Here is a 23,664-nt window from a genome sequence, read left to right on the forward strand (position 1 = left end):
CTGCTCTGATCTTTATTATTTCTCTTCTCCTGCTGGGTTTAGGCTTTCTTTGACATTCTTTCTCCACCTCCTTTAGGTGTAGGGTTAGGTTGCATATTTGAGACCTTTCTTATTTCTTGAGAAAGGCATGGATTGCTATATACTTTCCTCTCAGGACTGTCTTTGTTGTGTCCCAAAGATTTTGAGCAGTTGTGTTTTCATTTTCATTTGTTTCCATGAATTCTTTTTAATTCCTCTTTAAATTCGTGGTTGACCCATTCATTCTTTAGTAGGATGCTCCTTACACTCCATATACTTGAGTTCTTTCCAACTTTCCTCTTATGATTGTGTTCTAGTTTCAAAGTACTATGGTCTGAAAATATGCAGGGAATGATCCCATTCTTTTAGTACTGGTTGAGACCTGATTTATGACCCAGGATGTGATCTATTCTGGAGAATATTCCATGTGCACTAGAGAAGAATGTGTATGTGTATTCTGTTGCTTTGGGATGGAATGTTCTGAATATATCTGTGATATCCATCTGGTCCAGTGTGTCATTTAAGGCTTTTATTTCCTTATTGATCTTTTGCTTGGATGATCTGTCCATTTCAGTGAGGGGGATGTTAAAATCCCTTGCTATTATTGTATTATTGTTGATGTGTTTCTTAGATTTTGTAATTATTTAGTTTATGTAGTTGGCTGCTCCCATGTTAGGGGCATAGATATTTAAAATTGTTAGACCTTCTTGTTGGACAGACTCTTTGAGTATGATAGAGTGTCCTTCCTCATCTCTTACTATAGTCTTTGACTTAAAATTTAATTTATCTGGTACAAGGATTGCCACCCCAGTTTTCTTTTGATGTCCATTAGCATGGTAAATTGTTTTCCAACCCCTCACTTTAAATCTGTAGGTATCTTTGTGTCTGAAATGAGTTTATTGCAGACAGCATATGGATGGTTCTTATCTTTTTATCCATTCTGATACCCTGTATCTTTTGATTGGCGGCATTTACCACATTTACATTCAGGAGAACATTGAAAGATATTAATTTAGTGCCATTGTATTGCCTGTAAGGTGACTGTTACTGTATATTGTCTCTGTTCCTTTCTGGTCTGTTACTTTTAGGCTCTCTATTTGCTTAGAGTACCCCTTTCAATATTTCCTACAGGGCTGCTTTGGTGTTTGCAAATTTTTTAGGTTTTTTTTTTTTTGTCCTGGAAACTTTATATCTCCTATCTTCAGTGACAGCCTAGCTGGATATCATATTCTTGGCTGTATATTTTTCTCACTTAGTGCTCTGAATATATAATGGCAGTCCTTTCTGGCCTGCCAGGTCTCTATGGATAGGTCTCCTGCCAATCAATTATTTCTACCATTGTATGTTACAATGATGTTGAGACCTCTTGTCCCAAGCTGCCATCAAGATTTTCACTTTGTCACTGAGAATTTTAAGTTTTACTATTAGATGATGGGGTGTTGGCCTATTTTTATTGATTTTGAGGGGAGTGCTCTGTGCCTCCTGGGTTGATGCTTGTTCCCTTCACCAAATTAGGGAAATTCTCTGCTATCATTTACTCCAGTATACCTTCTGCCTGTCTGTCTCTTTCTTCATCTGGGATCCCAATTATTCTAATATTGTTTTGTCTTATGGTATCACTTGTGTCTCCAATTCTTCCCTCATAGTCCAGTAGTTATTGTCTCTTTTGCCCGACTTCTATATTCTCCATCATTTAGTCTTCTATATCACTAATTCTCTCTTCTGCCTCATTTATCTTAGCAGTAAGAACCTTTTTTTTTAATTGCACCTCCTTAATAACTTTTTTTATTTCAACTTGGTTAAATTTTATTTCTTTTATTTCTCCAGAAAGGGATTTTAATTGCTCTAGAAATCGATTCTTTGTATCCTCCATGCTTTTTTTTCGAGCCCAGCTAATGCCTTCATAATCATTATTCTGAACTCTAGTTCTGACATCTATAATAATGTTTGTATTGATTAGATCCCTAGCCATCAGTACTGCCTCTTGTTCTTTTTTTGTGGTGAGTTTTTCCTTCTTGTCATTTTATCCATATAACAATAGATGAATGAGAGAACAAAATACTAAAAGAGTAGTAACAACCCCAGAAAAACATATACTACCCAAATCTAAAGAGACTCAAAACTGGGGGGAGAAGAAAGAAGGGGGGAAAATACATATATATAAAAGTATATATATATATATATTTTAAGTGAAAATTTAAAAAGATTTTTTAAAGCTATTAATAAGATAAAATAGTTTAAAAACATTAAAATAAGAAAGAGGAAAAAATTTTAAAAATAGAATAAAAAAAATAAAATTTAAAAATTCAACTTTGAAAGACTAAAGAATCATGAGAAAAAAGCCATGAACTCTATGTGCTCTATTCCTGTGGCTCTTACCTTTTACAGTTCTCATTGACTGGTAAACTTGGTCTTGGCTGGATGTTCTTTTTGATCTTATGGGGGAGAGACCTGTTGTAGTGTTTGTCAAGTGTTTTTGCCTGAGGCAGAATTGCACCGCCCTTGCCAGGGGCCTGCGGAGCAATCTGCTTGGTTTTGCTTTCAGAAGCTTTTGTTCCGTGAAGGCTTTCCCTATAGCTTTGGAGGAGGGAAATGAAGATGGCAGCTTCCCTATCTCCAGCCCATAGGAGCGGAGATTCAGGGGCCCCCTCTTCAATGGGCCCTCAGAGATAAGCAGTCAGTCCCTCCCACCTCCCTGGTCTTCAGCCGCACTCTGAACTCGCCCGGCCTGTGACCAAGTGTTTTTGTCTCTGGTGCACAGCACTGTTTGATGTTTCCAAACCCAGCAGATTCCTTCAGCGCACTTCAGCGCCGCTCCTCCTGGAGGAGGGAGGAGGGTTTCTCTCTGAATATGCCATTGGGTCCATGCTTGAAGAGTGGCAGTCCAGCTGTGCCACGGATCACAGTTTAAGGTAACCAGAGCCGACTCCTCAGCTCCGTCTTTGCAGCCGGCTTCTCTGCTCTGATTCCTGGACGCTCTGCCACACTCAGGCAGCACCGGTCTTTCTGTGACCCCAGAGTCCTGAGACCTGTCCACACAAGCGCTACATCCCTGCTTAGCCTGTGGAACGATGTCCCTCAGTGGAGCCAACTTCTAAAAGTTCTGATTTTGTGCTCTGCTGCTCCACTGCTTGCCAGGAGCTGGCCCCTCCCCCCAGGTCTATTGTCCCATTTTTTGCCTCAGATTCACTTCTCCACATGTCCCACTTTCTAGAAAGTGGTCACTTTCTGTTCCTAGAACTGCTGCTCTTCTTCTATCTCCTGTGGCGTTTGTAGGTGTTTAGAATGGTTTGATAACTATCTAGTTGAATTCCTGGGACCAGATGAAATTATGTGTCCTACTCCTCCACCATCTTGCTCCTCCCCTCTCTTTTTAAATTTTTTGACTAATTTTTCAAATTTTATTTTCCATATGAATTTTAGAATAGACATGTGAAATTATCCCTGAAAAATCTTATTGAGATATGATTTAATTTGCATGAATTTAAAGATTAATTTGTACAAATTTGACAGCTAGACACTGTTGAGTCTTCCTACCCAGGAATGTGACCTATTTCAATATTCAAGTTTTATTTTATTTTTATTTTTTACTTATTTAAAAGATTTTATTTATTTATTTGACAGAGAGAGGGAGACAGAGAGGGAATACAAGCAGGGGGAGTGGGAGAGGTAGAAGAAGGCTTCCTGCTCAGCAGGGAGCCCAATGCAGGGCTTGATCCCAGAACTCTGGGATCATGACCCAGGCCGAACGAAGGCAGAGGCTTAACCGAATGAGCCACCCAGGCACTCCTCAAGGTTTTTTTTATATCATTTAATAACATCTTACCTTTTTCATTATGATGTAAATATTTCTAATTTTTTATTCCCAAATATTTTATGATTTTTATTTTTATATGAATGGGTTTCTTTCCTACTATATTTTGTTATTTAATCAGTGTGTACCTACTTTGGTTTTTGGATACTGATTTTGATACTGTCTCTTCTCTTAGTTATCTAATTTTTAAAATATATCAGCAGTTTAACTGATATTTATAAAGACAGTCATCATTTCTCAGCAATGAGTTTTGTCTCTTGTCTACTAAATTTTCTTTTATATCTTTTTCTTTCCTTACAGTACAGTTTCTAACTGTATCTGTAACAGCAGGGGATTTCTTATCCCTGATTTTAAAACAAATGCTTCAGTGGTTTACCCTTATACTATATTTGCTATAGATTTTTGATGGATAGTCACTGTCCTTTGTCAGATTAAAAATTTACAAACACAACATATGTGGCTGTGTTCACAGACTATTATTTAGTGTGATTCTTTTTTCCTACGAAGTGGGGTTTTAGTGATTTTTAGTCCCCTCCCCCTATTGCAATTTATTTTAACTTATTTTTTTAGTGTCTTTTTAAGATTTTATTTATTTGACAGAGAGAGAGAGAGCAGAAGGAAAGCTACAGGCAGGCTCCCCGCTGAGCAGAGAGCCTGATACAGGGCTCGATCCCGGGACCCTGCGATCATGACCTGAGCCGAAGGCAGACTCTTAACCCACTGAACCATCCAGGTGCTCCCCCCCTCATTGCAGTTTAAAGAGGTTTTAATACTTTTGCAGAGTAAAATGCTTTTTTGGGGAGAGAAATAACATGTAAAATGTACATTATTCCTCCCAAGCTAGCAGAAGAGAACCAAAGTTTCAGTAGTATAGTCAGTTTTTTTTTTTTTTTTTTTTTAAGATTTATTTATTTATTTTAGAGGGAGACAGAGGATGAGCAGGGGGAGGAGCAGAGAGAGAGAAAGAGAATCCTGAAGCAGACTCCCCGCTGAGCTTAGAGCCTGATACCATGACCTGAGCCAAAATGAAAAGTGGAACGCCTAACTGATGAGCCACCCAGGTGCCCCCAGAATAGTCAGTCTTTAACTATATGTTTTATAATAAGGTTTCCCAAAGTTTGTTTCTTAAGATGTCATTTATTATTCCTTGTAGAAAGTTTTTTTGGTCCATTAAATTTGGAAAACGCATAAGAGAAAGTTAGTATGACTTTTTTTAATGTAAGATTTCTTGGAACCTTTAATATACATGTGTGAATAGGGAAGCTCCAACAGGAGAAGGTAGAATCTAGCATATTATCTTCCAGGAGCCCCTCGTAAGCAAGGTGTCAGTGAACTCTGTTGTTCAGTGAACTTCTTGTCATTTCTGCTCTCATAGTCAGGGTTATATGTGCCTGGTTGGGCACAGTTTCCTTCAGAAGTGTACTGGGTTAGACTGACTTGTATCAGTCGTTCTCTTTATAGCGCTTTACACTTAACTTGTCTTAGAAAGCAAACCAATTAAGCCAAAAAATTAATCAACTCTCTTCTGCCCCCTAGAGTATTGGACTAGGTGAAATGAACAGGGGAGGATGCACTGGTGTTCACAGTGTTGAAGAATTAGTGTGATCTTCAAGGAGTTTCTAGTCTAATAAGGTCTGTATCACGTGTCTTCCTTTTGACTCAAGGGAGTAGTTTTATTTATGAGTCATCTTATCAGCTAAGGACACACACACAGATAGGTTGATGTCATGAGTCCAAAGTCATGCAACGTGGAATATCAGTTGGGAACAGAACAGATTCATCTGACTACACTTATCAGCACCTTATTTAATTGATGTGACTTTCTCTCCTACATAGTAGATATAATGATTAACTCTGTTGGAGTGGGAAAAGTGAGTGAGTGGGAGCTAAGCATTTTGGAATATCAAAATAATTTAATTGGATCCCAAATGAATTAAGATGTGTGGGAGTCCAAATTATATCCCAAATACCAAGTTTGCATAAAGCCAATTTAAAAATAATTTAAATTAACGAAATAGAACGATTGTCTCATGCTAATACAAAGAATGCAAAAAATTACAATGAAGGTACTGAAAAAAATTTTATTCACCTCACACCATAATTATTAAACTTGTATTTCAACAAGGAACCTTGAAATTAAAATCAACTTGAAGTATGAAAAAAATGAGTTCTCTGTATCTGCTTTGAAATATATGTAGTATAAGTATTACTAAACAGAGAATAAAGTGTTGGTTTTGTTCATTTTGATGACCAGTATGCTTTTGAAGTACTTTTTTTTCCCCAAGTAGTAGGTATGTACACATAGAATTCTGTAGGGACCATCTATCTACAAAATTGTGGGTTGGCACCTTCTATTTATTAAATTTAAATGCAGAAAGAGAATGTCCAGTTTTCTTTTTATTTTCTCTCTCCCTAATCTGCTTCTCTCCCAACCTTTAAAGCTCTCTGGTGCCTTCTAGGAGCTCTATGAGCCATTCTTTTGTTCTGACTTCCACCCTCTTCTCTTATTTGATCCATGGGTGCTGTCATCCAGTATGACTTTTTACTCCTCCCAAGGGAGCTGGTACTTGGAGTGTAAAATTGATCATATCAACATGGATGCTGTTCTACAGATTCTCCATGGCAAAAACTGACTTTGGGGATGCATAGAACTGAAGCCACCATACGATTGCAATCTTTATCTGGAAGGGAAAGAGGGGAGAACCAGGACAGAGCAAAATGATGTGTTGGTTTGTATCATGATTCCTAGGTGTCTTACTTGGGCAGTTAGATAAGGTTTTCTTTTAGTGCAGGATTTCAAGGCTTAGTTGCTCTAGAATTCTCTAACCAAGAGTTTAATCTACCTCTGGGAAAGTGAACGTATCCAGGTACCTTTCCAATTCTTGATGCTGCAATGGACTTGCCTGTCCTTTCTTCAACCATTGAATGCCACCCAGGTGTTCAGGATTTGGGCTTCCAAAAGGAAGTCCATTGCAGAGATTGATTGGTGAGAGACCGTTGAAATAATGACCAACTTCTTCCCATTATTTTTTGGGGCAAGTGATGGGGTTAATGAGTGAACCAGCAAATGGATAAGGATGACATTTTGTGACACTGCTCCTGTCACACTCTCCTGCTCCTGAGAGTGCAGGATATTAGATGTACTCGCCTCTGAAAAACTTCAGCTCTTGATGAAGGAGTCAGGCAGAGTACCTTCCTTCTTTGCTCAGCCTTTTCTCTTTTCCCTCAGTGGGTCTGAAGAATGATTTGCTTGGCTTAAATAAAAGTAGTATTACTTACATTTGTTTATGTTAACTGTCTGACTTTTATGCCCAATGAACTTACAACACTGTAATAATTATTCATCTCATTAAGTATGAGTTGGATTAGCTTTGTTATAAATTACATGTGATAATGTGCTGAGTTTTATTTAAATGAAGTTAATGGTGTTTCTCATCAATGTAATTATTTGACTTTAAGTTTTAAAATCTTAAGGAAATTTCTGAAGTTGGTAATAAAATTGTTGCATGCTGAATACAATTATGACTAAAGTATGAATTCATTTATTCACCCATTCACTTATTCATGCATTCAGTTAACATTTTATCCAATGACTAATACTGTATTAGGAGAATGAAAGCCGTGGCTCCACCATCTAGAAATTCACCATTTAGGATGGCAGACAAGTGAGCAGACAATTGTCTTTAACATGATGTGACAGATTTTCAGATAAGGATATATGAGGGGCCCCTTACCCACACTGAGGGGCAAGACTAGGGAGCAATCAGGGAGACTTACTGAAGTAGATTATACTGGTGCCAAGTTTTAGGTAACATGTCATATTTGATGAGGTAGAGACACGGAGAAAGGCGAGATGCTAGCAAGGGAATAATAGCATCAGAAGCATAGAAGCAGGAAAGGGCATGATATATTTAGAGAACTCCAGATATTATTGTGACTATACACTCAGGTGTGGTAGGGCATGTTTAGTGTGATTGCAGACTAGTGTATGATGGAGGGATGGAGGAGATGGTGTTAGAGAGAGGCAAAGGTCAGATTGTAGGGGGCTTGAGCCATCTCTTCCTTAGAGGAGAAGAATTGTTCATATACATGTATTTCAGTCTTTTGATCAGGTGCTAGTCTGTTAGGTAATGCTTTCCCATTGCCACAAACATTTACTGTGCTCCCACTGTATGTCTAGAATTGCACTCTGCTCTGTGATGAATATGTCTGCTTTCCAGATGAAATTATTACCTGACCTTGGTTTTTCACCTGTAATACAAAATTTAGGAAACTCTAACTGGTAAAGTGTAAAACATCCTTTTCCTAATTACATGTTTTATACTTTTAAGCAAAATCTATTGATGAATCATTTGAAATATATCTGAGGGCTTTATTGAAACTCATCAGTGTCTTGTATTAAGTTCTTGTAGTTCTGCTTTTTAATGAATTGGCCAAAGCATAGATTCTCCAAAATGCCGAAGGAAAGATGGAAGACCTTAAATCACAGTGGTATTCAAGTTAGGAGTCCCAGAGATAGATAGTCATAAATTAGGGGGGGGAAATGACCTTTCCGTACTGCCATGTGATAGGGAAGAAGCAGTACCTTGACTGACAAGTTCCATGCACTTTCTTCTGCTACCACAGTTCTTTTCATTTTGCCTTGATGGTCATTATGCCCCTGGACACCAGGGAGGTGCTTTGCTGGCCTCGAGGATTAGGGAAATCTCATCCTCGCTGGGAACCTCTCTAGTGTAAATTCTGTAATATTCTTCAGCAGTTGTTTTCTTGAGAATCTACAATAGATGATTTATGTGTTATTTCTAAACTTCATGTCATTGAAGGAATCCAGATTTTCATGTTAGGAAACAGTGGGCATGTAAGGCTAAGTGATAGCATGTTTTATGTTGAAACCAATGCTGTTCCTCCTATGTCTTTGCACTGTCACAAGTAACACTAATTCTACGCAGGTCAGGCTCATCTTTCTCCACTAAAGGATTTTTCTCCTTTAACTATTTAAAAAATTGATATATAGTTCACATACCATAAAATTTACCCTGTTAAAGTGTCTAATTCGGTGGTTTTTATTATCTTTGTAAGGTTGTGCAGTTAATACTGTTACCTAATTTGAGAACATTTTTGTTGTCCCCAAAAAGAAAGCTTGGACCCATGAACCGTTCATTCTACAACCCAGCCACCCCCCATCCTCCAGCCCCTGGCTGTCCTTGATTTGCTTTCTGTCTCTATGGAATTTGCCTATTATGGGCATTTATCTAGATTTAGTGGCTTTTTGTGTTTGACTTTTATTTAGCATAATGTTTTCAAAGTTCATCCATGTGGTAGACTATGTCCACATTCCATTCCTTTTCATGACTAAATAATATTCCCGTGTATGGATATACCACACTTTTTTTCCTTGATTCATCAGTTGATGGATACTTGAGTCGTTTCCACTTTTTGTCTGTTTTGAATCAGGCTGCTATATCTTCATGGGTTTAGGCTGCACTGGGTGATAGTGTGTTTCCTAGTATGTGTCACATTATTTTATAATTATGATGTATTACTATTATATTGTCTCTTTCCCCTGCCATTCTGTACACTGCATGTATGAAGCATATTTGTCTTGTTAGCCATTATATCAAGCATAGCACACCCATGTAAGAAACATGTGAGTGAATAAATTAAAGAAGGCAGCTCTGTAGCTCTAGGTGAGAACGTTGAACTGCTCATCTAGCTTGCCTTCTGTCACTTCACCAAAGGGCTGTGTCCCTCACTCCGTTTAGAGTGTGCATTAGTGGCTGAGGATCCTGCTCTAGATTTTTCCTGACATTTTTTATCGTTGGGCAAGGAGAGGTTACGTTGATACAGCAGCCTTACAGTTTGTTTGGTTGAGTTGAGTGTTACCACCTATTTGCAAAAGTCAGAGGAAAGCTAGATTTGTTCTGACAGTTTGTGCTGGGAGCACTTGGGACATTTATTAGCAAGGGAAGTAGACCATGATCCCAAGTTTGTCTGTTGTCTTGCCAATTAAAACTGCCTGCCTGGGCATGTGTCATGTCCCCACCATGGGATTCCTCCCACCGGGGACACTGGGAAAGCCCATCAGTGTTAAACTTATTGTTTCCTTTGCTTTTATCCCTCTTTGTCTAACTCTTCCTTGATCATCTCAGAACTCCTTCTGGCAGATTTTCTGTGGCTGGTAGAAAATGTTGCCTACCTCCCAATTCTCTTTTTTCAAAGGTAATAGAATTTAATCAGGGCAAAGTCCTCTCATTTATTTCTTGCTTCAAATAAAGCCCTGGGTTTTGGGGGCCTTCCTTTCCGCTGGGACATTTTGCTTGGGTACTTAGCCCTATTTCTCAGTCTTGAACCCGCCAAGGGATCCCGAGGAACGCCAGGCACTGGGGGGCCCTGTAGTGGCAAGTCTGAATGTGGCAAGTGCTCTAGCCGCCTCTGCTTTCCCCCTCCCTCCTGCATCTGCCTGCTCCTTAGCCTAGTGAGAATGACAGGAAGGGAGAAGGAAGCTGCCAGGTTTCCTGAATGTGTGTCTGTGGGAGGGAGACGAAGAGGGCTGGCAGCCATGAACTAAGTGGGCTCCATTCCATCTATCTTTTCTGATGAAAGTGAAGCAGATTCAGGCTGCTGCCTGTGAGCTGTGATGGGAGCCATAGCTCAGAGACAATTCCTGGAATGACTGTTCTAGACATTGCACCCATTTCCACCCTGGAGCAACTTACAGGCTGAGGGGGTTGAGAAGTCTAAAGCTGTCGGTAGTGTGTGGTTGGTATTTGGATGAAAATCTCCATGTGCTATTATATAAACTTCAGAGAAAATACTGTGAAAATATAAATAAAGATGTCCTTAAAAGTATGTGTTTTTGGTGTAGCATCTCGTGGCTTCAATCTTTATGCTATTTTACGGCTGTCAATCTCTCCCATTTGGGGTAAAATGGGTTTGGCTTCCAAATAGTTCTCATAAAAGGTTAAGGTTTAGAGACCCAGTGTATCCATTGTTTCATCAAGATCCAGTGAATACGTTGTTTTATTTCAACGTTTGTGCCTGGTTACTGCAACAGATTCCAGATCCTTCTGGATGGTTCTATAAACATTTATCCATTTTTGCATGAATTCGTAATTTCTCAGACCAGTCTAGGGGAGGACTGTCAAGAATGTGGGTAGCAATCGCAGGACGATAAAATCCCATCTTGGGCCTGAGCCTCCCTGCTGGAGTGTCAGGGACATGAGGCCCCTTTCTCCTTCCTCCCATGCAGTATCCCATGTGCAGACCTGGCACAGTTCCATCAGGTCTTCCTGGGGAAAATAAAATTTTTCTGTGGGCTCTGGGGTTAATCTCTACTCTGGCCGTAGAAGGTGTTAACAGCTGACACCTTCCTGCAGCTCATTTCATAAAGATGTCACTTCTGTGCACGTGAGCACCACTGCTCTTCGTCTTGCTGTGGGTATCAGACCTTCTGTGTGCCCCGGTCTCTGCTGTTGCTTCCACAGTCACTTTAGGAACTGCCGAAGTCACACAGGATGCAGCAGTAATACTGTTCTGCTCTCCTTTTCTTCTCCCCTACTCAGAGGGCCTCTAGTGTTATGACTATTTTTTTTTTTAATTGAACTGTTAGGTTAGTGTCCCACTTTTTGGAGAAACTTGAAATAAATTCAAGTTTATGTGGAGGCATTATGTGTAGCACTTCGAAGTGATCTTCTTTAGTAATCGGGGTCCTGGGGTAGTTACTGTGCACTTCAGCTCTTTCATATCAGCGTAAATCCCTTCATCGTTTAAAAATGTCTTAATTTCCCATTAGACACAGCAGATGCCCTCGTACTATTTTTCCAGGCCGGGGTGGGGCAGGGGAGGGAAACTACTAGGTGCAGAAAATGGGATTTATTGTGGCTTTACTCCAGATAAAATACATCGTGCTATGGTAACAAGCAGCCCTAAAATCTAGTTTCTGAAAACATTTTTTGCTTATACTCCATGTCTAAAGATAAATAGTATCAGTGTAGTTATTTAGAAGCTCAAGCTGATAGAGACTTCAGCATTAGGATGCCTCCATCTCCCCATGACATTTGGGGTTTGCAACAGCAGGGAAGAGAACAAGTAAATACAGCTCTTAGATGCATTCCCTGGGAAATGATACGTGTCACTTCTGTTCACTTCGATTGGCCAAAGAAAGTCATTGAACAGGAATCTTGGTGAATTCTGGAAGTAACGGGATGGACTTGAGCCAGCAAATAGCTTGGGAAGAGGTTTGAGTGGGTTGGAAGGTATACATGATAAGCCCAGTGCTCCCACAACTGATTTTCTGCTGATAGCATTTATCATTTCTTTCCAGGGAGCCTAAAGAAGATGAAATCAATTGGCACGGATTCTGCAACTAAATGATGCTTTCGCAGGGGTAAAGCTTTTTGGAACTGCACTGCTTACTAAGAGCGTGAAATGCCACAGGAGTGGCTGAAACATTGGTGGAAGTCAGCCTGTGGGGCCATTCTGCCACGCTTCCTCTATACTCTGCCACCCTCAGGAGATTACTGGAGAGGGCGGGGGTCATTGAGTGCACGTGAGGTCCCATTTGCTGCCCCTCGCTGGTGAGCATGCACCATCTGCCCAGAGGAAGGACAACGCTGTCTATGGGTTTGCAGCGCGAGTCACTTACACAGGTAGTTTGTGAGAGGCATATGACACAGCAAAACTTGCTTTGAGTAAAATCAAAAACATCAGAAAAATGCAACTCTTTAAATGATATAGAGTTTTCAGCCATTGCCTTGTACTTTTCTAAGCCCTTTTATGAACCGTATCTCTTACGGTTCTTTAAAAGAATAGAAATCAGGGGCACCTGGGTGGCTCAGTTGGTTAAGCATCTGCCTTGAGCTGAGGTCATGATCCCTGGGTCCTGGGATCAAGTGTCACATCAGGCTCCTTGTCAGGCAGGAAGCCTGCTTATCCCTCTCTCCCTGCTCATGCTCACTTTCTCTCAAATAAATAAAATCTTTAAAAAATATATAGAAATCAACCTCCTTAACTCCTTCACACCTATCACTACCCAACATTCTAAATATTTACCTATTTGTTTTATTTGTCTGGTGGCTGCTTTCTGCCTGGCTCCTTTCTGTCTGGTGTAGGGAGGGACAAATTTCGACACATTGTGGAATCACCAGTCACTTCCATGACCAGAGTCTCTGATACTGCGTATCAGAGACCCTGTGCAGAGACCCTGCCTCTCTTCTTAGCACTTCACGGCCCCTTGCACTTCCTTTCATACCAAACAACAGCACTTATTGAAGGACTGTGGCTTGAAATTCATTGGCATTTTCAGCCTTTACTACTTGAATTAATATAAAACGTGTGCTCTTTCCTTTTTGAGAAACTTTAGGCATCACTAGCAGGAAAGGAGGGTCTTAGAGCCCAACTGTTCTGCATTTTATCAACAAATACATCTTTTTTTTTTTTTAAAGATTTTATTTATTCATTTGACACAGAGAGATCACAAGTAGGCAGAGAGGCAGGCAGAGAGAGAGAGAGAGGAGGAAGCAGGCTCCCCGCGGAGCAGAGAACCCGATGCGGGACTCGATCCCAGGACCCTGAGATCATGACCTGAGCCGAAGGCAGCGGCTTAACCCACTGAGCCACCCAGGCACCCAACAAATACATCTTATCTTTTAAGTTTGGACCCTCAAGTCACAATAGCTGCTCCATAGGTGAACCTGGAAGCACTCCTGATAGTGTCTGTGTGGTGTCTTGGGAGAAGGGTTAGAAGGGTGAGCCTAGGGGTGCCCTGTGTTTTGGGAAGGGGACCTGGACAAGGCCAATTTGAGGCTAGATGTTCGTTGCTCTCTGGACCTTTCCCTTCAACCTGTTTACATCTCCACCCCCCACACTCCTTTCCCTTCTTCTGTCTTCTTTCTTTCTTTTCACTCACCAGGTAAAACAACAACAACAAAATCACAAAAAACGCAAACCTTTCTAATTGTCTCATCTCAAGCACATTAATTCTCTTGAATACCTTTGAGGCCCTACTTCTTTGGAAGTAGGTATTTTTCTTAAGCAAAGGTAGTTTCCTCACAAAAAAAGAATTCTGGTGCCAGGCATTATCATATTATTCATTGTCACAAAGTTTTTATAATCTTATTACATCTGTCACCTAAGTAATCTCTTCTTTTCTTGTGTGTGTGTGTGCGTGTGCGTGTTTGGTGAGGGGTTAAGTGATGACTCGGAAATTAAGAGTCTTAACTAAGTTCATAAAATCGTTTAGTAGCAGAGTTGAGATGATAAAAGTCCTTTCTCCATTCATGTTCTTTCTTTCTTAGAATAGGTTATCTACAACGTTGAAGATCTGTAAGTCTCCTTTGTGGGGCACAGTCAGGTTATTTTAAAATTAAGACAGGAAATGTTGGCAGTCTGAAGGTGTGCTGCTGAGATGGAAAGAGACATGGAGACTTTAATTACTAGATACTGCATGTTGGGACATGGGACTCACTTCTAAGTGCTATCTTCTTTTTTTTTTTTTTTTTTTTAAGGATTTTATTTATGAGAGAAAGAGAGAGAGGGAGGGAGTGCATGCACAAGTAAGGGGAGCAGCAGGCAGAGGGAGAAGCAGATTCCGGCTGAGCAATGAGCCTGATGTAGGACTCCCTGATTATGATAGGAGCTGAAGGCAAATGCTTAACTGACTGAGCCACCCAGGTGCCCCTAAGTGCTATTTCTTTTATGCAACACTTCTCATTTGGCAAAATTGAATGGGACCAAATACAAATTTCCAGGTATGTTACATATTGTGATAAAATCACTTCACACTCCTGTCTGCTTTGTGCACAGATGGACCTGATTTTTCTTGTGGTTTCTGTAAAAAATTACATCAGCTTCGGTTGCATAAAACAATGATAATTTATCCTCTCAAAGGTTCAGAAGTCAGTATTCTGCACCCCAGGTGTCATAGGACTGGGGGGCAGTCTGGAGGCTGTGGGGGAGAATCTGTAACTTGGCCTCTTCCGCTTCTCGTGGCTGCTGGCAACCCGTGCTGTTCACCGGTTTGTGACACAGTCCAAACTCCAAACTCTGCCTCTGTCTTCACATCACCTTCGTGTGTGTGTGTGTGTGTGTGTGTGTGTGTGTGTGTGTGTAATCTCCCCCTACCTACCTCTTATAGATACTTGTGACTGCATTTAGGGCCCACCCAGATCTTTTACGATCATCTGCTTATGTCACAAAACCCTCAATTTAATCACGTCTTCAGACACCCTTTTTCCAGACGAGGTAGCATTTACAGGTCCCTGGGATGAGGGCCTTATTCTCTGGGGGCTGTTACTCAGCCCACTGCCAGCCTCTACTTCAGTGCTGTCTTCTCATCTCTTCACAAGTTTTAAAAACATGTAGTACATTATAGTCTATCGCAATTCACCTTATTTACATAAATATGTACCTTTTAAAACTAACATAGGCTTTTTCTTTTTTTTTTTTAAAGATTTTATTTATTTACTTGACAGAGAGAGACACAGGGAAAGAGGGAACACAAGCAGGTGGAGTGGGAGAGGGAAAGCAGGCTTCGACGAAGGAGAGAGCCTGACGCACGGCTCGATTCAAGGACCCTAGGATCATGACCTGAGCCTAAGGCAGATGCTTAACGACTGAGCCACCCAGGTGCCGTATTTTATTTTTCTAAAGTGGGGTAGGTAAGCTCTTTCTGCAAGCCTTCAAGGCTGGTGCGCCCTCCGGTTTCCATTGCAACTCTTCTTCTCTGCCCCAGAGCGTAGGGCAGGCAGGGCCAATAGTCAAAGAATGAGTGTGCCGTGTTCTAGTAAAATCAAAACCAGATTTGGCACACTGGCCTCGGCTTGCTCCAAAAACCTCTCTGCATCTCTTTTATTATTTCTACCTCTAAATTTGAAGTTTTGATGTTTTACTTTAGTCTTCTTTGCTCTTAGAGATAGTACCAACCACTTATTTGTTTTTTTTCCTACTGCCAAGCTAAGACATTTGCACAGAAATGCAGTGCATTGCAATTTGGTACTGCCTGGATGCATTTAAAAACGTTCCTTTTCTTTTGGCTCTGCCCTCTTGCATCTCCTGTTTCATTATGCACTCAATAAAACAACGAGTGTTCATTGTGAATGTACCAGATGCCAAGTATTGTGTCCAGCACTGAGAGCCATGTGACCTGAGGTACATTGTGAAGAAATTTCAGAGTGGGAATTTTTTGGGAGATTTAGGGGACAAAGTCCTCAAGATTTAGTAGTGGGTGTGATTTGGACACACAAGGGAGAAAGAGATCTCAAAGATGACTCCTGTGTTTCTGACTTGACAATAGCTAGACGGTGTTATCACTCATCGAGGTGAACAATGCTGGAAGAAGTAGTTTTGGTGAGCTTGTAATTTGATATTGGAGGGGCTGACTCTGAGACATCTTTGGGGTCTGTTTGTCCCAGAGGCTTTTGCTCACTACCTACCTACGTAAGCATGTCTTACTCTTAATTTACTATAACCATTTTCCATGTAAGTAAATATATGTATGTGTGTATGTGTACATAAATATGTGTATGTACAAAGGTAGATGTGTGTGTACACCAAACACACCTACTACTACCAGTAATCTATCATGACCAGAAATTCTGGTAAGAGATAGGATAGCTATTCTCACACCAATGTATGCGAAAGGAAAGAACTAAACTAGTAAGTATTTCCTGAGCACCAGCTATAGATACATTTTTTTTCATTCTTGCCATGAATTTATGATAGATGTACTAATGTTTTTTCTGTTATGCTTTTATGTAAAGGGAGGCTTTGAAAGGTTAATAATTTACTCAACCTCTGAGTTAGGATTTGAACCCAGTCAGTTGTTTATTCCTGAGTGAGCTGATAGACTTGTAAACAATTTGCTTACAATTTCACACATTAAATGAGACTTCGTGGGCTGATAGACTTGTAAACAATTTGCTTGTAATTTCACACATTAAATGAGACTTTACCTGGGAGGTCTTCAAAGAATACCTCCTCCCCAGCCCTGAAATTACAGTCTAGATGCCCCTTCTATAAACTCCTGAAATGTTATCTTTTTTTTCTTTTTTTCCATAGCATTTATTGCATGACCTTTTTAAAGACAAAGTTTTTCAGGGGCGTAGACTCTCTTCTTTTTTATATTATGTCCTTTCCTACAACACTCAGCCAAAAATCAGTGTTCAGCACATGCTTTCTGATTAAGAATTTCTTCTCTGCTGAAGGGTCATTAAACTGATATGGTTTAACTTTTGTAGGGTCTTGACTATACACCACCACTGAACGGTGTGTTTGTTTGGGACATCCCCATTCCAGTGTTACAGAGATTTTGTTCTTGAGAATTCTTGCCTAAAAAAAGAGCAAAGCAAGCAGAGCAAAACAAAACAAAATGTAATAAAATAGCAAAACCCTAAGGAATGAACCTCAAATTCCATAAAGTCTGATAGGAGAAACGTTTTGAGGTAGTTGGTCCTTCATCTAAAGGAAAGCCAGCTCTTAAGTTAAAGACTGTACGTGACACAAAGTTGCCTTCATCAGCTTCAGGTATTGGCTAAAGCTGAGCTCGGTGGGCATTTGACAAAAAAAGGAGCTTTCAAAGCCTCTTCTCACACTTTGAATCTATGACTTCAAATACCTACCTACTGCGGCCCAGTTTTAGGTTACATGTTTTAGATCCATTGTCTCAGTTAGTCCTCAAAGTTTTGTGATAAAGGTTTTATTATTATTTTATTAAACCTGGGAGGAAATGAGAGCCAGAGATGTTATATAATTTGCCCAGTGACACACAGCTGCTGGGTGGTGAGCCCAGGAGCAGCTGGCCGAAGCCCATGCTTTATGATGCCACTCTAAGTAATGACATTCCCAGGTGATCTGTAGTTGGAGAAAAGGGGACAACCCTTCAGATTTCCCTAGAGCACTTCTCAAACTTTAATGTACATCAAACTCACTTGGGGTTCTTATTAAAATGCAGCTTTTGAGTCCGTGTGAGGACTGCTTTTCCACATTTTTAACAAGTTTCCAGGTGATGGCAACACTGCTGGCCCTTGGCCCACACTTCAACGCCCAAGAGACCGCCGACGTGAATCTCCACCGTGAGAGGGGAATAGGGTACAAACTATACCCAGACAGCCACCCGTGCCGAACCGTAGGTGGAGGGAAAGTCGCTGTGGGAGTGAATGTCGGAAGCTTGTCATGCTTGGTGCTGCTCCTTAAGACAGGCTGGCTTACAGGTGAAGGGGAAATTGATGACACCGTGGAAGAAGAACAGAATAGAAATAAAATGAAGATTTGTCTGTCATCTCTCCCATCAGCAGTAACTGCCTGTGGCACGCTGGGTTCATTCCTCAATGCAGGTTCACTGAGTTAGCTGGGTCTGTGAGAAGAAGGACATTTAAATTCTCCTTTCATTGTGGTCCTTACCGGAGATGTAGTCTTTTGTCAAAGCTTTTCCTCAACACAAGACTCTGGTGAGTTAGAGGCGGAAGAGATGAGATGATGGCCTCCCTTCTCCCGAAGTTTTTCTTCCCCATTCAGAATATGAGAGAGACTGGGGAATCTTAACAGTCTCGGGGCTGGAGTGGAACCCCAAAGAAAAATGGATGCGAGAGATGGCCCAGAGAATCGCACAGCTTCTGACTCTCCCAAATGCTTACTGATATGTGCTGGCTCTTTCCTTATGGATCAGGAAGTAGTGGCACAGCTAAGATTTCCCATGGTCTCCCGGTAATGGTTTTGGGGGCTTGGGAAACTGAGCATCTCCCATGGAGCAGTGAATGTTTACTGACAAGAAAGAGAGGAGGAAAGTGAGGATGGGGAAAAGGAAGGAAGAAAGAACAAAAGTAACAGAAAAAGCTTATTTATCATTTATCTTTGCCATTTCAATTGCTATGCAATAGTCTATTCTATAACAGGTGTTTGAAGGGATCTTAGGTACTTTAAAAGCAAGTTTCAGTTTAAAGGGCGTTCCTTCCTCTTTTCCCTCTCCTATCCATCTCTTTTGTTCTATGACAGTTATGTTTTATATAGCCTGCTAGAATGGATATAAATAGGAAATAGAATTGAGAGGTAGCATGAAATCGTGGTGCAAAAACTGACCTAGGGTCTAAAGCATGGGATTTTGGGTTTTTCTCTGCCATTAGCTGTTTCCCGTGGAAGTCAGCTGGGAGTCCATAGAATTTTCAGATTGACTGAAGCCTTGTTCCAAGACCTGCAGAATTGCAGAAGGCTGGAGTCCTGGAGCCCTTCCCAAGATTTCCTTCATTTCCCTAGGAGCCAATGCTTTGGTCACCTTCACCCCAATTTTCTGCTGCCGCTGAATGTGTGTTTTCTTTGCTCAATCTTTTATGCCCAACTAAATGAGGGCCCCTCACAGCAGTGGCAGACGCAAGGCTGGTGCAGATTGCATACCCTTTGCCTCTCTGTCCATCATATCCCACATGGCTACCCACAACTGTGCCTGGCCATTGCAGCATCACCGGCGATCTCTCCTGGGCACTGCTTTTCCTCTTCGTTAATCCCGGAGCTTCTTGCCGCCGTGCTGCTTGCCTGTTCCTCCTCTTCCCTTCCTTTCTTCCCTTGCCTTGTAACTCACATGCACAGAAACAAGAATGAAAACTCGACTTCTCTTACAGAGAGCACTTTACCTCTAATACTGTTAAGGTCTCCTTTTCTACCACAATGAAGTACTTTTTATAAAGCCAAGAAGGATTCTAATGCCTGGTATTACTGTAATACAGTTTTGATCACATTACACATGTCACTTAACATGAAGCAATCTTTTACATTTTTCTTGTAGATGACGGACCAGGAATTAAGTGACTTAATTAAGTGGATGAGTTGCAGAATTGAGATGCCACAGAATCCTGTGGTTTTTGTTTTGTTTTGTTTTGTTTTAAGTTAAGAATAGATGTTCTATAAAGCCTAAGATTTGCAAATCTTATTTGTAGAGCAGATAGGTGAATATGATCACAAGGAGCAGTGTCTGGGATCTGAAGGTGTGGAATAGGCATGATAACTTCTGAATCCTTCTCCATGAGGCTCAGGAACTAGGATTCCTTCCCCAGTGCTATTTCTTATGCGACAGCTTCTTTATTGGGCAACACTGAATATGACCAAATAACAAAGTTCCGGGTACTTAAATATTGTGATGAAATAGTTTTATTGAAATCAAACGGCAGTTAGAAATTCATGAACGAGTGTGAGAGCTTAAAAAAATGCATAGGTTCTTCAAATTATTGGAGCTATATATTATTACTGGAGAATATGTAAGGATAAGAGAAACAGAAAAGTAATTTGGAATTTCAATATCTAGAGAGAACAAGCACTGTTACTTTATACTTTCTTGTGGTCCTGATATGCAGCTAGTTTTGTACCTTGATTTATTTCATAAGCATTTTCTATGTCCCATGTCGTTTTCATGTCACTGTTTCATAGGGTTATAAAACAGAGCATCTGATCATTCTCTGTGGTTTGTGATAAAGTTGTGTGTATTTTTGCATTATTAAAAATAATTATGATGTGAAAAGATGATCTATAAATAGATAGAATATATTTTCTTAGAATAAATTCCCAAAGGTTGAATTACCGAGCCAAAGCCTCCTGCTAATACTTTATGCTTCTGCTCTGTGAGAATGGGCTTTCGTATACCTTTATCACATAGAATATTCTAACTTTAAAATGGCTGATTTGATAACTGAAAAATGGTATCCAGTTTTTTAATTTGTCCTTGATTATTAGTGAGTAGAACATGTCTATTTTTACTTTTTTCCTTTGAATTTAGTATATTTCCATCCTGAGCATGTTTGTTCTGTTGTCCTTTTATTGTTTCCTTGCCCATTTGTGGCTATCGAGAGGCTTTTTAGAATGACTAAGCTAAGCAATGCTTTGTTTAAAGCACTAGACTATTTCGGACGAGAGTTTTTTGCTACTAAAAGCAAAGGGGTGTGGAATTCCATTCCATCCTGGCATGTGCTGACTTTTTTGGCAGATTTCAAAGCTGTCTCTGGGCTTCATGTCAGTGTGACCTAGAAAGGAATGAAAGCTCAGCCAGCCCAGGTCACTGTCAGAGCTGTAACCTTCACTCTGATTTCCTGTTTCCCTGAGGTTGGCCTCAATATAGATTCTACGTTCTCCAGCAAAGTGCAGCATTAGATTTATTTTCTTTTTGCTTTGTCAGGGCGGATTAATGCACATTGAGGTTAGAGGCTGCCCAAGAATAAACGGTAAACAGACAAAACTCAGTTTGGGGGACACCCTCCACCTCACTGACCAGTGATCTCATGCTGCCCCTAGAAGCTCCAGGATCTGCTTGCTGTTACCACATGTTCTGGATCATTTAAAGGCTTCTCCTGACCATTGAAACCTCCCTGTCAATTACCTGATTTCCTCTGAATCCTGTTGTCTGGCGGCTGTTTGCAGCACTGTTGTTAGGTGAAGTTGAATCCATTTTGGACTGCCCGTTTTGAAAGAAATGTATAAACAAAGGAGAGGTCTCTACTTGCATGTCTGTGTCTGTCTGATTTGTATGCTCTGTCACTATTTCCTCCGTTAAAAATCTATCTTGTAAGATTCTTTGCACATATACTTTTGTCTAAGATTTTTCCCAGTTGCTTTTCCAATTGATTTTCCCATTTGGATTATATCTCTTTCAGCTTTGATCCTCCCTAGTATATTGCTTGCTCTCTTCTGTGGGCACATACTGAATTAGAGTAATTTCCATATGTATCCTTTCCCACAGTGGGTTATATGCCCTATAAAATAGAGATTGTGTCTATTTTTCTTTCTTACTTTCTCAATTAATCAATGTATTTTCCTTATATAGCGAGTTGCTCATAGTTTTTTACTTGAATAATTTGAGTCATATTAATGGCTAGAAGTTCAGGTACTATGGCAGGCTGAAGCAAAAGGAGACATTTTTTTACCTCACGTTATTTAATATAGTTGAATGCCAAACGTGGCTAGCAGGAAGGGCAGCCATTAGTTAAGTAAGGCAGTTCCTCAAGGAAAGCTAAAGTTAAGTTTTAGGTTGGTTTGGTGATCCTCACTCAGCAATATCCTTAAACATCCATCTTCTATCTGTAGGTTGTAGGAGACAGAATTGTCTGTCAAAATGAGTAGGGAAAGATGAATACTTCCCCAACCACTAGGATGTAATTGTTCAGAAATTCACTGAGTAAAACACTGTGTTCTTCTGCCACAGGTTTTTCTTTATGTCATTTGGTGTTACCAGGACAAGCAGTGATGCTGTGGGGATAGCATAGGAGTTCTGATTTGTTCTTTGGGCTCTTGGCCATTGTGAGAGTAAAGAGCTGTCAAGCCAGAGCTCCAGTGTTGGCTCTTGGGGGAGACCCTGCTTGACTTACACAGGTAGGTCTCAGTACGCTCATATACGAAACTTGATTTCTGGAAGTGACCCTTTCTGCCAGAATTGCTACAATGCTAATGTGTCTTGATTTTTCACTGTAATAAATACATGACTATTTCACAACCTTTACTCTGGCAGTCCTGGTTTTTCAGTGGGCAAAGGATGAAACATTAAGGAGTTAAAACTTCTGCTTTAACATATTTCAAAGAAACTTTCTAGATTCATCCCTTCTCTATATTGTTCAGTAGAGCACACGATAAATAATTTGAGTGTATTTGACCGTTTTTCAAACCAAGCAATTGTTTTTCAATAAATCAAAATTTATACCTATTAGCACTATTCCAAGCCCTAGGGAATGCTGGGACAATAAGGAGATCTTATCCTTTTTTAAGATATGTTTTGACTGTGCTCGCTTCGGCAGCACATAGACTCAAATTGGAACGATACAGAGAAGATTAGCATGGCCCCCGTGCAAGGATGACACGCAAATTCATGAAGCGCTCCATATTTTTGTGAATTGTGTAAGATTTATGAGTCACCGACTTATACCCCTGAAACAAATAATACATTATATGTTAATCAATAAAATAAAATAAGTTTAGACCCTATTCTTCATAGTACAGGCCAGTCTGTGAAAAGCCACATCATAGAGGTCATGCTCCTAGGAGGTTTGTTAGCAGATGAAGAGACGTGGGACAGAGACCTACCCTGCCTCTTGCCTGTTGGCCTGTTGAACTTCCTTTTCAGTGAAAACTTTAGGTCTTAGTTCACTTTTTAATCTCTGGGATTCTCTTAGAGATAGACATGACATTTGGAGCAATGAACATAACTGATTTTCCTCACTTTGGGTCAATAAAACAAAGGCCTAAGGCATATTTTTCTAGTTTTCTCAACTTCCAGAAAAATATTGTCTTACTTGTGATTGTATCATTTCTAGTGCCTACATCACCCACCCAGTAGACCGTGGCAACCTCTCCCAAGTTTGTCCTCCCCTGTTCCTAGTTTCATTTTTGTGGTCTGACACACCCAATTGCTTCTGAGTTTTCAGTTACCATGAAGGCCGATGGTTATGGGAAACTGGCAGTCCTATGATAAAATCTTTTAGACCCAACAAAATTCAGATGCCTCTGTTTACCTTGTCTTTCTAATTCCCCTTTTCCCTCTCTTCTTTTTCTTATATTGAGATCCTTGCAGCTCAAAGCGGCAAAATCTTTTGCAGAAAGAAGGACACCATGACTGAATTTGAACCAAAGTACATTAAGGATACAAGGTCAGACTGACATTTAAGTTTTATTGGGTTCTAACTATAAGAAAATCTTCATTTTTGTTTGGGAGGTCCTGCCTTCTCCTAAGTGACTAAAAGATAGTGTCTGTTGTGTAAGCCAGGCATCATTTACACAATTGCCTTTGACAATTACTGGGTTAGGAAGGAGCGTATGAACTTATTCTGGCCAGTGACAGTTGAGAAGATTGCTGGCAAAAATTATCAAAT

The 23,664-nt window shown here is 40.3% G+C and overlaps 1 long non-coding RNA gene and 1 other non-coding gene across 2 annotated transcripts in view; both read left to right on the top strand.

Moving 5' to 3' along the window:
* The window catches only part of LOC116571082, a 62,916-nt gene extending 50,374 nt beyond the window's left edge, over positions 1-12,542 (top strand). The window contains exon 5 of the long non-coding RNA XR_004277701.1: positions 12,156-12,542. This is a non-coding gene — a long non-coding RNA (uncharacterized LOC116571082). The remainder of the gene's footprint in view (positions 1-12,155) is intronic.
* A 10,035-nt stretch (positions 12,543-22,577) lies between these two features.
* On the top strand, positions 22,578-22,684 carry LOC116571199. Its single transcript, XR_004277768.1, has one exon. It is a non-coding gene; the product is annotated as a U6 spliceosomal RNA (small nuclear RNA).
* The last annotated feature ends 980 nt before the right edge of the window (positions 22,685-23,664 follow it).

This window comes from Mustela erminea, chromosome 12, assembly GCF_009829155.1.
Source record: "Mustela erminea isolate mMusErm1 chromosome 12, mMusErm1.Pri, whole genome shotgun sequence".
NCBI lineage: Eukaryota > Metazoa > Chordata > Mammalia > Carnivora > Mustelidae > Mustela > Mustela erminea.